The sequence below is a fragment of the Lactuca sativa genome, chromosome 4 (assembly GCF_002870075.4).
Source record: "Lactuca sativa cultivar Salinas chromosome 4, Lsat_Salinas_v11, whole genome shotgun sequence".
Taxonomy (NCBI): Eukaryota; Viridiplantae; Streptophyta; class Magnoliopsida; order Asterales; family Asteraceae; genus Lactuca; species Lactuca sativa.
In genome coordinates, this window is record NC_056626.2 from 310,610,154 (window position 1) to 310,625,688 (window position 15,535).

The following is a 15,535-nucleotide window of genomic DNA, read 5'->3' on the forward strand; positions in this document are numbered from 1 at the left end:
ACAAATCCGAGTTATAACAAAGAAGTTATGACCATTCTAAGATTTCTGACAAAACCGGCAACACCGATTAAACGAAAAACGCGAAGTTCCAATACAATACTTTTTAGCCTTAAATATCTAAATGAAAGTAATAGATATCATTAGACCGTGAACATACATAAAAAGAACGTCCAAATCTGACTTCGTATGAGGAAGTTATGATTTTTCTAAGTTACGGATATAGTAGTAGGCAGCTAAAAACTCGAAGCAGAGATCGAGCGACTTTTGGCCGGAATGACCTAAACGAGAATCGAAGGTCTCGACAATGGTAATTTAGCGGTAAAAAGTCTGGCAAAAACCGACGTCAGATAAAGAAGTTATGAATTTCTAAAGAAATTCCTTAATCACGACATTTTAAAAATAAATAATAAAAATAATTTCGAAATTTGCCGACAGAGTTTAAACAAAAGTTGTAGATCGTAGTCTCACCTTCGCGTGGATATAAAGAAATCGAAAACAGAGTTCGTATGACGAAGATATGAATTTTAGAAGTTTGCTAAATAATAAAAATATAAATTTAATTAAACCCCGGTATTATCCGAAGAACGAGTCAGCGGTCCGATCCCTCGTACGCCCCGCGTACTCGGATGCTAGGCTTCGGATTGTCCACGTCACTTCGATGCTTCTTCCGAGGACGCGGTAAGCCATGACGTCTCGTACGCCCCGCGTACGAGCGTACGCCTCGCGTACGCGAGGCTTCCAGACCCTATAAAAGGGATGCGAAGGTGCCGGCCATATTTGCTAATTTCCTTCCTTTCTCGCACCGAAGCTCTGCGTTTCAACCCTCGGAGTCATCCCAAGGGCCCGGTTTTCATACCCAAGTTTGAAAGGAAGTTTTACGCTCCCGAGATTCCCGAGAATCCCGAGAAATCCGCTTTCTCGAGTAGAAGTTCTACTCGGTTTTCGTCTCGCTTTCTTCAAGCTATCAGGTGAGTTCATACCCCTACAACCACACTTTAAATGCTTTTTAAATGCTTTTTAAACACTTTTAAGGGGGGAATACAAGTAAACACACGACTAAAATCGTGTGACACATCGATCTTTTGCTATACTTTTCATACTGTTGTTTTAACTATCTTACGAAATCATCATCATGCAAAACACCTCACAACACAGCTTTACCCTCTTGGGATACAATATGTTTTGATAAATAGAAATAATGTTTTATTTATACGTTTACATACAAATACATCTTATCAAGGGTAACATCCTTTAATAAATCATTTTATGCATTCAAAGAACTTATGATTTATGCTTTGTCAAACATTGTGAAAAAGGATAAACTTTGCATACAAAACTACTACTTTAATACCGACTTAGTTGAGAATCTGTGAGACGTGTACATCTTCAAATCATACCTTTTTGCTAAAAGGTACCGCTTCAAGTCCTGTCTATAACCAGAGTCTCCTGTTCGGAGAACGTGTCAAATGTGTATAGATCTATACGGGAAGTCATGATCCCGCGCCCTGACTGTTAGCTACAGTCTGTCCTTTGGGGTGACAGTTTGTCATAACGCTACGACGCCTGAAGAACGTCGCTACAGGCATATTATGTTCAGTATGGTTATAAAACTCATTGGATATACAATTATTATGGTATTATGCTTTTATGAACAAGTAGTTACTAAAACTATTCTTCATCTAACAAGTGCGATCTTCGTATAGCTTTATTATATAAAACTATGCCACACCTTTTAAGCACGTCAGTTGCTTGCGATTTTCGGTCTTAGAGACTGCCAATTACTTTAGGAAAATAAGGGTTTTTCCCGCATCTAGAACAAATCATATCTCAACTATTAGGGAAAATATGAGATTTTCTGGATCTAATACATTCATTTTCAACACAACGAATCATAACTCTTTTCATTTGAAAATGCCGCGTTTTCTGGAAAACATACACGAACTTTCGAATGACGTACATTTCTCAAAACACTACTTATGAACTCACCAACTTAATTGTTGACACTTTCTCTTTGAAATAACTTGTATTCTCAGGGAACCGCTAAGCAGGTTTGGAAATCAACTTTTGGGGATTAAACATGCTGACGTTAATTACTTCTTTTGATAGATGTTTATGTATTTATCTTTTGAGCATGTAACGAATACAATTATGTAAACATTTTGGAAACCTTAATATATATGGTGGTGTGTACTTTCCTTTCTATGAACTGTTATGATACTGAATATGACGTCCTCCGCCCCCGAACGTTTCCGCCGTTCTGGTTTGGGGGTGTGACAGAACGTCTCGCCATGGGCCAAGTTAACTTGTTTTACTTGAAAAACTGAATTGAGATCTTTGATCTAGGATATACAGGGGCTAACATCAAAAAGGCTATGAGTACTTCTCCGATACTCAACAAATCATAGTACGTTCCTCTGTGTTCACAGAGATACTGCGAGTAGTCTTCTTCTGAGCCAAGTCTGGGTCCTTGAACAACTGTGGTGAGAAGGTTTTTTATGACTATATGATCCACAAGGACTTTTTAGTCATGGTTGCTTTTCAAGGCGCAACGGTGATCATTAAAGAACATTCATTTGAAGGAACTGGAAGACAAGATTAATTTTCAACATTCAATTTTTCAACCCTCGAAGCAAGGTGAAGTTGTACTTGAAATTATGTGACAGATTGCATTGAAGCCTCCTCAATCTGTTTTCTGCTACCTATGAACTTGCTGAAGTGATCTAGAAGAATCGGTGTCTCTGTCATTATCTTTACAAGAAGCCTCTACACCCAATGTGCGTTCAAGGTCAAATCCTTGAAGGAAGTCCAATTGTTTAAGATAAAGTCATTGATGTAAAAATTGATATGTTCATCTTGAATTTGTAAAGAAATATAAGATAAAGGCTGAAGTCAAGAACAAAGAGAAGATTGAAGAGAAAAGAAAGCTATAAAACAAGGAGAAGATTGTTAAGTCATAAATTGTGGTTTATACTTTGATTTTCATAAGCTATTAGAGTTCTCGTTCTAGGACCAAAAACACCATGTTTTGGTGTTGTTTGGACTGAAATCACATGTGATTTCGGTTAGGCTTAATATTGTTTTGTTTGGGTTTTGGGCTAGGCTTGTGTTATTAGGTCTAGGTATATATAGTGTTATTTTACCCTTGTAAAGTGTGAGAGACGTTTTTGGGGGTTTCCATAAGCCAAGAACGTGATTTGTAGAGAAATGGAGAGAAATCCAAGTGTAATCTGAATCTTTTCTATATCACGTTTTGCATCATTCACTTGATTGGGATTCTGCACCATCATAGTGACTCCGATTGAAACATAGTGTGACAACCCGATATTTCAACTCTTTGTAATGACCTAAAAAGTCAAGTATTGTAACCACTTTTGAGTTAATGAAATTAACTTTGATAATAAAATGTCCAAAAAGTTTCTATTTAATTTGCTACTATGTTTAATGTCATTAAACCGTGATTGTACGTAAAAAGAACGCCCAAATCTGACTTCGTATATTGAGGTTATGATTTTTCCAAGGTTGGCATAGCGACAGACAGCTAAAAACTCGAATCGGAAATCGAGCGACTTTTGGCCGGAATGACCTAAACGAGAATCGAAGGTCTCGACAATGGTAATTCAGCGGTAAAAAGTCTGGAAAAAACCGACGTCAGATAAAGAAGTTATGAATTTTTAAAGAAATTCCTTAAACACGACATTTCAAAAATAAATAATAAAAATAATTTCGAAATTTGCCGACGGAGTCTAAACGAAAGTTGTAGAGCGTAGTCTCACCTACGCGTGGATATAAAGACCATCGAAAACGGAATTCGTATGAAGAAGATATGAATTTTAGAAGTTTATTAATTAAATTAAATATAAATTTAATTATAAATCTTTGGTATTATCTGAAGGGAGTCATCAGATAGGGCCGAGTTACGCCCCGCGTAAGCTCGTACGCCCCGCGTACTCAAGGCCTAGGCCTCGGATCGTCCATGTCTCGGCCTATGCGAAGCTAGCCCCTGTCCCATCCGAAGTCCGAGGCAGTCGAGGATTCGGTCATGCGTGACGTACGCGTACGCCCTGCGTACCCTCGTACGCCCCGCGTACCGAGGCGGTTCCCAGCCCCTATAAAAGGGATGCGAGGGTTCCGAAGAAAGGGCTCCATTTCTCTCATTTCTTTTGCGTTCTTGCCTCGTTTTCCGTGCCCGTGCTAACCCGAAGCCCCGGTCATTTTGCTTAAGTCCCGAAGGTCGTTTTTACTCCCGAGATTCCCGAGAATCCCGAGAAAATCCGTTTCCCGAGACGAAATTCTGCCGGGTTTCCATCTCGCTTTTTCAAACTTTCAAGTGAGTTCATACCCATTAATTAACCCTTTGAAATATTCTAAATGCTGTTATATGCTTTCTAGGGGGGATACAAGTAAAACACACGATTATTATCGGGTGTTATATATAAAGTTTTATTATACACTTTTATTAAATAGAAACATATGTGATTTATAAACTTTATAGGGAACTCTCGTATATATACAATATATTACAATAGCATTCTATCTTTTGAAATATAAATTGTTGTAATGCATGTATAAACTAAACATTTTGCTTAGATTATATGTATATGTGTCTATCTTAGACACTATAAAAATCTCTACTTTCATAACAAGTGATTCCTTTTCTAGGTATTTCTAAACAAACGAGATACACTTTTAGAAAGCTATAATAGGTATAGTTTTACGAGAATATTGCTAACTTTTACATACTAGAAACACGATTTTCAAGAAGTCACTTTCATATACACGAACAAACGAACATTTTAACATGTAAATTTGTTTTTATACCACTATTTGTGAGACATTAACTTCACGTACGTTCGAGTACACATTTCAAGTCCTGTATTATATACCAGAATCCCTTGGAGGGGGAGCATGGTGTTTTTGTATAGATCTATACGGGCTTGACAACCCGCGCCTTGACTGTTAGCTACAGTCCACCATTTGGGGTGACAAACGTCATAACATTCCAACGCCTGAAGAACGTTGTGTATAGGCATTCCGAGTCAATAGTATGGTTATAAAACTCACATGGGGTATTAAAAATACATTGATTTACGAGGTTTTCAAACATATTGGTTATTTTACACTTACATACATTTTTAGAAACAAACATTGGTCTTGAGAGAAGGCTACTTTTATACTAGTAGAAAATATAGGATTTTCTAGAAACAAACAAACAAGGACAAAACATTTCATCTCATACAAACATTGTCATTTAATACTTATGAAACTCACCAACTTAAATGCTGATCTACTCTTTCAAAATTACTTGTATGTCCCAGGGATTCAGTAATTACAGGTATCAATATGCTTTTGAAGAAGGGACGATGCGGCGCCAGTTAAATCTCATATTTTGACATCATATTGTAATTGGTTTTGAACATGTAACTTTTGACAAATGTAAACTTTCAATTATATATATATATATGATGGTTGTATTGCTTTCTTTACTATGTATTCATTTGTTACGTTACCACATGAAGTCATCCGCCCCCGAACGTTTCCGCCGTTCAGGTTTGGGGGTGTGACAGATTGGTATCAGAGCAATGTTTATAGTGAACTAAGTATATCGAACCACATAAGATATACAAACTATAAATACTTAAGGGACTACTACTCTCTGACAAAACAATTTTCTTTTGTTTTACGCTTAAGCAGCGTTATGTTTAACTTAAATTGTAATTCATTTAAGTACAAATACATGCATTTTCATGATATTTAACTATACAACAAGTATTTAGACAAGTTGACACTACGATTAAAACTCTATATATGTAATCAGATTTGGGACAAATATAGCGTGATCAACTATATTTGCTCGAGATCGGACCAATGTATATCGAGGAATGCTCGTAGTAAGCAACAAGTCAAAACTTACCAAAAAGATCACGAGGATCAAACACAAGAATTTAAATACTATAGGAGTATTTGCTACATAAACTAGTTTAACTTACATGTTTAATCTTGCATGTTTCAACTTTATTCAATTCTTATAACCCTATTTCTCGTACAGTCAAATGGCTGGATTTCACCACCCCGGCGACCCCTAATTTCCCAACCAAGGCAACGGAGGATGGGTCGAAGATGATCCCGAAGAGGACGAGGAACCCATAGAAGTGGATGATGACTCCGGTACCGACTCAGAGCCGGAGGTGATCAACCCACCACCCGTACAACCTCCCGTCTTCGTAAGGAACTTTCAAGGACCGACTACCGTCTGGGGAAGTCACCTCCACCATTGGAGCCAACAACAAAACCTACGCCCTCCCTACGGCATGTGCTGGGACTTCTACGATGTCCGTGGCGGAGGTTCGGCTGATCGGGCACTCCCAGTAATGGTGGGCAAGCTAGCCAATCAGTCCTATCAATCCGGAGTTCAAGCTAGCCGGATTCGGGATGTCAACGTGGAAGTACAGGTTCATACTTCCGACATCCGTAGGCTGGACAGAATGCAAGACAATGCTCAACTCCAAACCGAGGCATTCCAAGCGCAAATGATTGCAGCCCTCGCCGAATTGAGGGAACAACAAGCCGCTTTTGATAGGCGTCTAATGGAGTCAAAGCAACCGGATGTAGAGTCAAGCTCCAAGCGCAACCTATGTCGCAAGTAGTGCTTGTCAAAATCTCAAATTTTGTTATAAGTTAGGACCTCTGCTAAAAGTCTTTAAATTTCTTAAACTTTGTAACCGGAGACCCTTATAGGGGTCAAATTTTCGTGATCGTTGTATCAACTATTATATTAATATAAGTGGCACTATTATTACTACGTTGAGTATTTCGTTCAATCCTTGAAAAGTCATTGAGAAACCAAATGCTTGATTCATATTTTCAGTCTTACAAATAAATTTCATTCTTCTATTTTAAGACTCATACTATCATCTGTTGTCGAACTATAGCAATTTGGTTCATGAGACACCTACATTTTCTATGCCATGGAATTCTTATCTTTATCTTTTCAACCTATAGTTGAAGGATGCCTCCGCGTAGGAACCCGAGACGAAACAACGGTGGGGAAGCACCTATACCACCACCACCTTCACCTCCTCAATTTGATGTTGTCATGTTCCAAGCAGCAGTCACTGCAGCAGTAGCAGCTGCCATGTCACATATCAATAACTCGGGTACTACTGGCTCGGGAACTGGCACACACCTATCCAACCATGGCGAGAGTCATGGGCAACCCCGAGAATGCACCTATAAGGACTTTACTAATGCCAAACCCCGGATGTTTTATGGAACTGGTGGTGTGATGGCTTTGAGGCAGTGGATTGAAAGGACAGAATCAGTCTTTGAAATCTGCTCCTGCCCCGAGCATAGCAAAGTCAAGTTTGCAACTTTCACCCTTATTGATAGAGCTTTAGCTTGGTGGAATGGCCACGTTAAGGTACTTACCCTGATAGTGGCAAACTCCATAAGCTGGGAGAGCTTAAAAGTCATGCTGATGAGAGAATACTGTCCACGAGGAGAGATTCAAAAAGTTGAGCACGAACTCTGGACTCTTGGAATGGTTGGTACCGATATCGCAACTTATACCAACAAATTTTGTGATCTGGCAATCCTTTTCCCATATATGATTTCTCCTGAGAGCAAGAAAATAGAGAGATACATTTGGGGACTATCTCCCCAAATTAGGTCAAGCGTGTTAGCTTCAAAACCTGACACTTTTGAAAGTGCCAAGGAACTAGCACAATCTCTTGTTGACTACGGAGGTCATCATAACTCAACGGTTGCTACACTAGAACCACAAAAGGGAAACAACAACAACAACAACAATAACAGGAAGAGAGTATGGACTAAAGGAAAGGGTGGGTCTTCCCAAGAATCCGCGAAGAAACAACTGGTTTCAGTGAATGCTGCCACTGTACCTACTACCGTTCCTACAAATCCCTACCCAACAAAGACTTATGGGGGTAATCTTCCAAAGTGCACCAAATGCACTTACCACCATCATGGAACTTGTCGGGAAATGCAGTGCTCCAATTGCAACAGAAAGGGACACACTGTCCGTTTCTGCAAGGATCCCGCAAAGCCGATCACTCAAGTTCCCAGCGTGGGTATAGGCCAAACTTGCTATGGTTGTGGCGAGGTGGGCCACTACAGGAGGAACTGCCCAAAGGCAGCAAATACCGGCGGGGTGGGACGAGTTTTGGCGATAGGCCACAATGAAGCCATAGCTTATCCGACTGTAGTTGCTGGTACGTTCCTTCTAGATAGTTCATATGCATGCCTATTATTCGATAGTGGAGCGGAGAGAAGCTTCGTGAGTCAAAACTTTATTCACTTACTTAAACCTAAACCTAGCAAGTTAGAAAAATCATTCACTGTAGAAATGGCCAATGGAAAAACCGAAAACACTAACTGCATATACATGGACTGTACGTTAACTTTAGACGGTCATTCTTTCCCAATCAATCTCCTGCCGGTCCAAATTAAAAGTTTCGACGTCATAGTCGGCATGGATTGGTTAAGTCTTCTTCGCGCCGACATCATGTGCTTTGAGAAAGAAGTTCGTCTTAATCTCCCTAACAACGAAACATTGGTGATTTACGGCGACAAATCAAGTACAAACCTTCGCATCATTTCGTGCATCCAAGCTCGAAAGTGTTTACGAAAGTATTGTCGAGCATTCCTAGTGCACATCGTCGATACGAGTCAAGAACTAAAGGACATCAAGAACATTCCAGAAGTACGCGACTTTCCCGATATCTTTCCAGAAGAACTACCGGGATTACCACCTCAACGCCAAGTCGAGTTTAGAATCGACTTTGTTCCAGAGGCTACCCCAGTAGCAAAATCGCCTTATCGCCTAGCACCAGCATAGATGCAAGAACTTTCCAGTCAACTTAACGAACTCCTTAAAAAAGGATTCATAAGACCAAGTTTCTCACCTTGGGGAGCACCGGTCTTGTTCGTAAATAAGAAAGACGGATCATTCCGTATGTGCATTGACTACAGAGAACTGAACAACTTACTGTCAAAAACCGTTATCCTCTACCCCGTATTGACGACCTATTTGATCAACTTCAAGGAGCAAACTACTTCTCAAAGATAGATCTACGATCCAGATATCACCAATTACGAGTACTAGAGGGGGATATTCCCAAGACAGCTTTCGGAACTCGTTATGGACACTACGAATTTGTAGTAATGCCGTTCGGATTAACCAACGCACCAACAGTATTTATGGAACTAATGAACAGGGTATGTCGTCCTTACTTGGATCAGTTCGTCATCGTCTTTATCGATGATATACTTATCTACTCCCGAAGTAAGGAAGAACATAGTCAGCACCTAGAAAAGTCTTAGAAACATTGCGATCGGAGAAACTCTATGCGAAGTTCTCTAAATGCGAATTTTGGATTCGAAGAGTTGAATTTTTGGGCCACATTGTTAGCGAGAAAGGGATACACGTGGACCCCTCCAAAATTAAGGCCATCGAGAACTGGTCGGCACCAAAGACACCTACAGAAATTCGTCAATTTCTAGGTCTCGCTGGCTACTATCGCAGATTCATAAAGAACTTCTCTAGCATTGCGAAACCTCTTACTACATTAACCCAGAAAGGCATGGCCTTTGACTGGGAAGCGAAACAAGAGAAGGAATTCCAAACGCTGAAACAGGCCTTGTGCACCGCACCGATACTATCCCTCCCCGAAGGGATAGAAGATTTCGTAGTGTATTGCGATGCATCAAACCAAGGACTTGGTTGTGTTCTTATGTAGAGAGGGAATGTTATTGCTTATGCCTCTCGACAGCTTAAGACACACGAAGTGAACTATACGACCCACGATCTTGAGTTAGGAGCAGTGGTATTTGCTCTGAAGATCTGGAGACACTACTTATACGGAACAAAGAGTACTATTTTCACCGATCACAAGAGCCTTCAACACATTTTTAATCAGAAGGAACTCAACATGCGACAACGACGATGGGTTGAGTTAGTCAATGACTATGAATGTGAAATTCATTATCATCCTGGCAAGGCCAACGTGGTAGCTGATGCCCTCAGTCGAAAGGAATACACGGGTCGGAGGGTCAAATCTCTGACTATGACTATCCATTCCCACTTATCCACACAAATTAAGGAGGCACAAATGGAAGCTTTGCAACCTGAAAATGTGGCGGGTGAATCCCTGCGAGGAATGGAAAAGAATCTAGAAGTCAAGGGTGGCGGAGCATATTATCTCATGGACCGAATCTGGACACCGAAACATGGTGGTTTCAGAGACGTAGTCATGACCGAGGCACAGAACACAAGATATTCCGTTCACCCAGGTTCAGATAAAATGTATCTGGATCTTAAGAAACTGTACTGGTGGCCTAACATGAAAGCAGAAATTGCTACCTTTGTAAGTAAATGCCTTACTTGCGCAAAGGTTAAGGTCGAGTATCAGAAACCGTCAGGATTACTACAATAACCGGAGATACCAGAATGGAAATGGGAGCGGATTACTATGAACTTCATAACCAAGTTGCCCAAGACGACGGGTGGACTCGATACCATATGGGTCATCGTCGACAGATTGACCAAATCCGCGCATTTCCTACCAATCAAGGAGACTGACAAAATGGAAAAGCTTACAAGAACTTACATAAGGGAAGTAGTGCGACTGCACGGTGTTCCGATATCCATTATCTCCGATAGAGATAGTAGATTCACTTCAAGATTCTGGCAATCACTACAAAGTTGCCTGGGGACTAGGCTAGATATGAGTACAGCCTACCACCCACAAACAGACGGGCAAAGTGAGAGAACGATACAAACTTTGGAAGATATGCTGAGAGCCTGTGTGATTGACTTTGGAAAGGCATGGGATATCCATTTACCCCTTGTCGAATTTTCATACAACAATAGTTATCATACAAGCATCAAGGCTGCTCCGTTTGAAGCCCTCTATGGTCGAAAGTCCAGATCCCCTCTGTGCTGGAATGAAGTTGGCGATACCCAGTTAGCTAGAGGGCGAGTTCCTGAAAGCACTCTCACCGGTCCGGAAATCATACGAGAAATGACAGAGAAGATCGTTCAAATTCGTGAACGGTTGAAAGCCTCCAGAGACCAACAGAAAAGCTACGCTGACCAAAGGAGGAAACCTTTGGAATTCCAGGTAGGAGACCACGTTTTATTGAAGGTCTCACTGTGGAAGGGTTTAATATGCTTTGGGAAGCGTGGGAAACTAAATCCAAGATACATAGGGCCTTTCGAGATTCTTGCTAGAATCGGCCCTGTGGCTTACAAACTTAACCTACCGCGTGAACTTAGTAACATACATCCAACCTTCCGTGTCTCGAACTTGAAAAAGTGTTTGTCCGATGAGACTCTTGTTATTCCACTCGATGAGATCGAGATCAACGAGAGCCTCAACTTTGTGGAAGAACCAGTAGAAATCATGGACCGAGAGGTCAAACAAACGAAACAGAGTCGCATACCCATCGTGAAGGTTCGTTGGAACGCCAAGCGGGGACCTGAATTCACATGGGAATGCGAAGATCAGATGAAACAAAAGTACCCTCATCTTTTTCTCTGGTCCACTAATATCTTTACTACTTTAAATTTCGGGACGAAATTCCCTCTAACGGGGGGATGATGTGACAACCCGATATTTCAACTCTTTGTAATGACCTAAAAAGTCAAGTATTGTAACCACTTTGAGTTAATGAAATTAACTTTGATAATAAAATGTCCAAAAAGTTTCTATTTAATTTCCTACTATGTTTAATGTCATTAAACCGTGATCGTACGTAAAAAGAACGCCCAAATCCGACTTCGTATATTGAAGTTATGATTTTTCCAAGTTCGGCATAGCGACAGACAGCTAAAAACTCGAATCGGAGATCGAGCGACTTTTGGCCGGAATGACCTAAACGAGAATCGAAGGTCTCGACAATGGTAATTCAGCGGTAAAAAGTCTAGCAAAAACCGACGTCAGATAAAGCAGTTATGAATTTTTAAAGAAATTCCTTAAACACGACATTTTAAAAATAAATAATAAAAATAATTTCGAAATTTGCCGACGGAGTCTAAACGAAAGTTGTAGAGCGTAGTCTCACCTACGCGTGGATATAAAGACCATCGAAAACGGAATTCGTATGAAGAAGATATGAATTTTAGAAGTTTATTAATTAAATTAAATATAAATTTAATTATAAATCTTTGGTATTATCCGAAGGGAGTCATAAGATAGGGCCGAGTTACGCCTCGCGTAAGCTCGTACGCCCCGCGTACTCAAGCCCTAGGCCTCGGATCGTCCATGTCTCGGCCTATGCGAAGCTAGCCCCTGTCCCATCCGAAGTCCGAGGCAGTCGAGGATTCGGTCATGCGTGACGTACGCGTACGCCCCGCGTATCGAGGCGGTTCCCAGCCCCTATAAAAGGGATGTGAGGGTTTCGAAGAAAGGGCTCCATTTCTCTCATGTCTTTTGCGTTCTTGCCTCGTTTTCCGTGCCCGTGTTAACCCGAAGCCCCGGTCATTTTGCTCAAGTCCCGAAGGTCGTTTTACTCCCGAGATTCCCGAGAATCCTGAGAAAAATTTGTTTCCCGAGACGAAATTATGCCCGGTTTCCATCTCGCTTTCTTCAAACTTTCAAGTGAGTTCATACCCCTTAATTAACCCTTTTAAATATTCTAAATGCTTTTATATGCTTTCTAGGGGGGATATAAGTAAAACACACGATTATTATCGGGTGTTATATATAAAGTTTTATTATACACTTTTATTAAATAGAATCATATGTGATTTATAAACTTTATAGGGAACTCTCGTATATATACAATATATTACAATAGCATTCTATCTTTTGAAATATAAATTGTTGTAATGCATGTATAAACTAAACATTTTGCTTAGATTATATGTATACGTGTCTATCTTAGACACTATAAAAATCTCTACTTTCATAACAAGTGATTCCTTTTCTAGGTATTTCAAAACAAACGAGACACACTTTTAGAAAGCTACAATAGGTATAGTTTTACGAGAATATTGCTAACTTTTACATAGTAGAAACACGATTTTCAAGAAGTCACTTTCATATACAAGAACAAACGAACATTTTAACATGTAAATCTGTTTTTATACCACGATTTGTGAGACATTAACTTCACGTACGTTCGAGTACACATTTCAAGTCCTGTATTATATACCAGAATCCCTTGGAGGGGGAGCATGGTGTTTGTGTATAGATCTATACGGGCTTGACAACCCGCGCCTTGACTGTTAGCTACAGTCTACCATTTGGGGTGACAAACGTCATAACATTCCAACGCCTGAAGAACGTTGTGTATAGGCATTCCGAGTCAATAGTATGGTTATAAAACTCACATGGGGTATTAAAAATACATTGGTTTACGAGGTTTTCAAACATATTGGTTATTTTACACTTACATACAATTTTAGAAACAAACATTGGTCTTGAGAGAATGCTACTTTTATACTAGTAGAAAATATAGGATTTTCTAGAAACAAACAAACAAGGAAAAAACATTTCATCTCATACAAACATTGTCATTTAATTCTTATGAAACTCACCAGCTTAAATGCTGATCTACTCTTTCAAAATTACTTGTATGTCCCTGGGATTCAGTAATTACAGGTATCAATATGCTTTTGAAGAAGGGACGCTGCGGCGCCAGTTAAATCTCATATTTTGACATCATATTGTAATTGGTTTTGAACACGTAACTTTTTACAAATGTAAACTTTCAATTATATATATATGATGGTTGTATTGCTTTCTTTACTATGTATTCATTTGTTACGTTACCACATGAAGTCATCCGCCCCCGAACGTTTCCGCCGTTCAGGTTTGGGGGTGTGACACAAAGCGATTTGGGGGGTTTTATAAACCCGAATATGAGATGGAGGAGGTGGCTAGACGTAGTGAAAGAATACGACTGTGAGATTCTATATCACCCATGCAAGGCCAATATGGTGGCCAACGCCTTGATCCGGAGGACGGTTAGTACCCTGATTCAAGATGTGTGTTTAAGGATGATTGTGATGACCCCAATCTTGGAAGCAATCAAAGAAACACATTCGGAGTCCATAAAGGAAGAGAATCGAAAGAGGGAGCGGGTGATCAGTCAGTTTTCATCCTTTGATAACGACATTGATTTTAAAGCAAAGTTATTGGTGACCATGTATGAAGAGGTCTGTGGCCTGGTTTGTAGAGCGATGCTTTACCTGCTGGAAGGTGAAGGTCGAGCACCAGTGCCCTCGTGTCACACCCCGCTAAAGCGGAAACATGAGGCATGGCAGTAAAAAGGGTCTCATAACAAAAGTTAAAAGACAACACCAACCATAGTATTAAAAACCATTACAATTTACAATGAGTTTGAACAACTTTTCAAAATAAATTACAATGTGTTTGAAAGAAAACACATGGAAATGGTCCTACAAGTGTTATGTCTCTACGTGCCTCTTACTAGTTGATTTTTGAAAAAGCATGTAAAATGAGCGGTCAACTACCGAAATAGTTGGTGAGTTCACAAGTTAAAAATAATATTGGTTTCATGAATTATAATCAAAATTTTAATAGTAATTTCCATATATACAATACATTTCTAAAATGAGTAAATGAGTTTGCATAAACAAAGTTCGCTGTCATCGTGAGAAATAAAGTGTGTTGCCCAAATGAGATGCAACGTTCATATTCTCTTGGGAAACAAAGTTCGTTGCTAAAACGAGTGAACAAGTTTCATTATTATAATGAACAATCAAGTTAGTTCCTACATGGAGCAAACAATTTATTGCTAAGACAAGTAAATAAATTTATAGTAATAAAAGTTCGTTGGTATTATGAGAAACTTTTGTATATTGCTATAATAAGCAACCAACTACATCGCTATAATTAATAAAAAAATTTGTATGTGTATGAGCAAACAATGAGTTCACAACCAAGCCTATGATTGATGTGTTGGATTAGGTGTCTAAGCCCATAACGATAATGAGTATGTACTTGACCCGAGAGTAGCATGGTCCAGTTGGGTTGCATATCACATTAACAATTTGATAGGATGGACTTTTGAGAAGAGGTTAGTTATAATTTATTAATATACTATAAGTTCTAATTTATTAATATGAAATCATATGATTTAATTAGTATTCATCAAGAATTAATTTGAAATTAATTTAGCGATCTAAAAAGACTAATTAAATTCATAGGGACTAATTATGTAAATTAGTTATATATATATATATATATATATATATATATATATATATATATATATATATAAGTTCTAATTTATGGTTTGGGCTTATGATACATGATGGACTAAGTTTATGGATGATTACATAAAGAGTTAGCCTACTTGAATCATTAATCATGGATAATAAGCCCAAGTGTATGGATTAAGATTTACCCATGACTCTTGGATTCCTACACTATATATATATATATATATATATATATATATATATATATATATATATATATATATATATATATATATATGACACCCTATAACCTAAAATTGGCTGCACAAGTTTTTCTAGAGTGTTCTT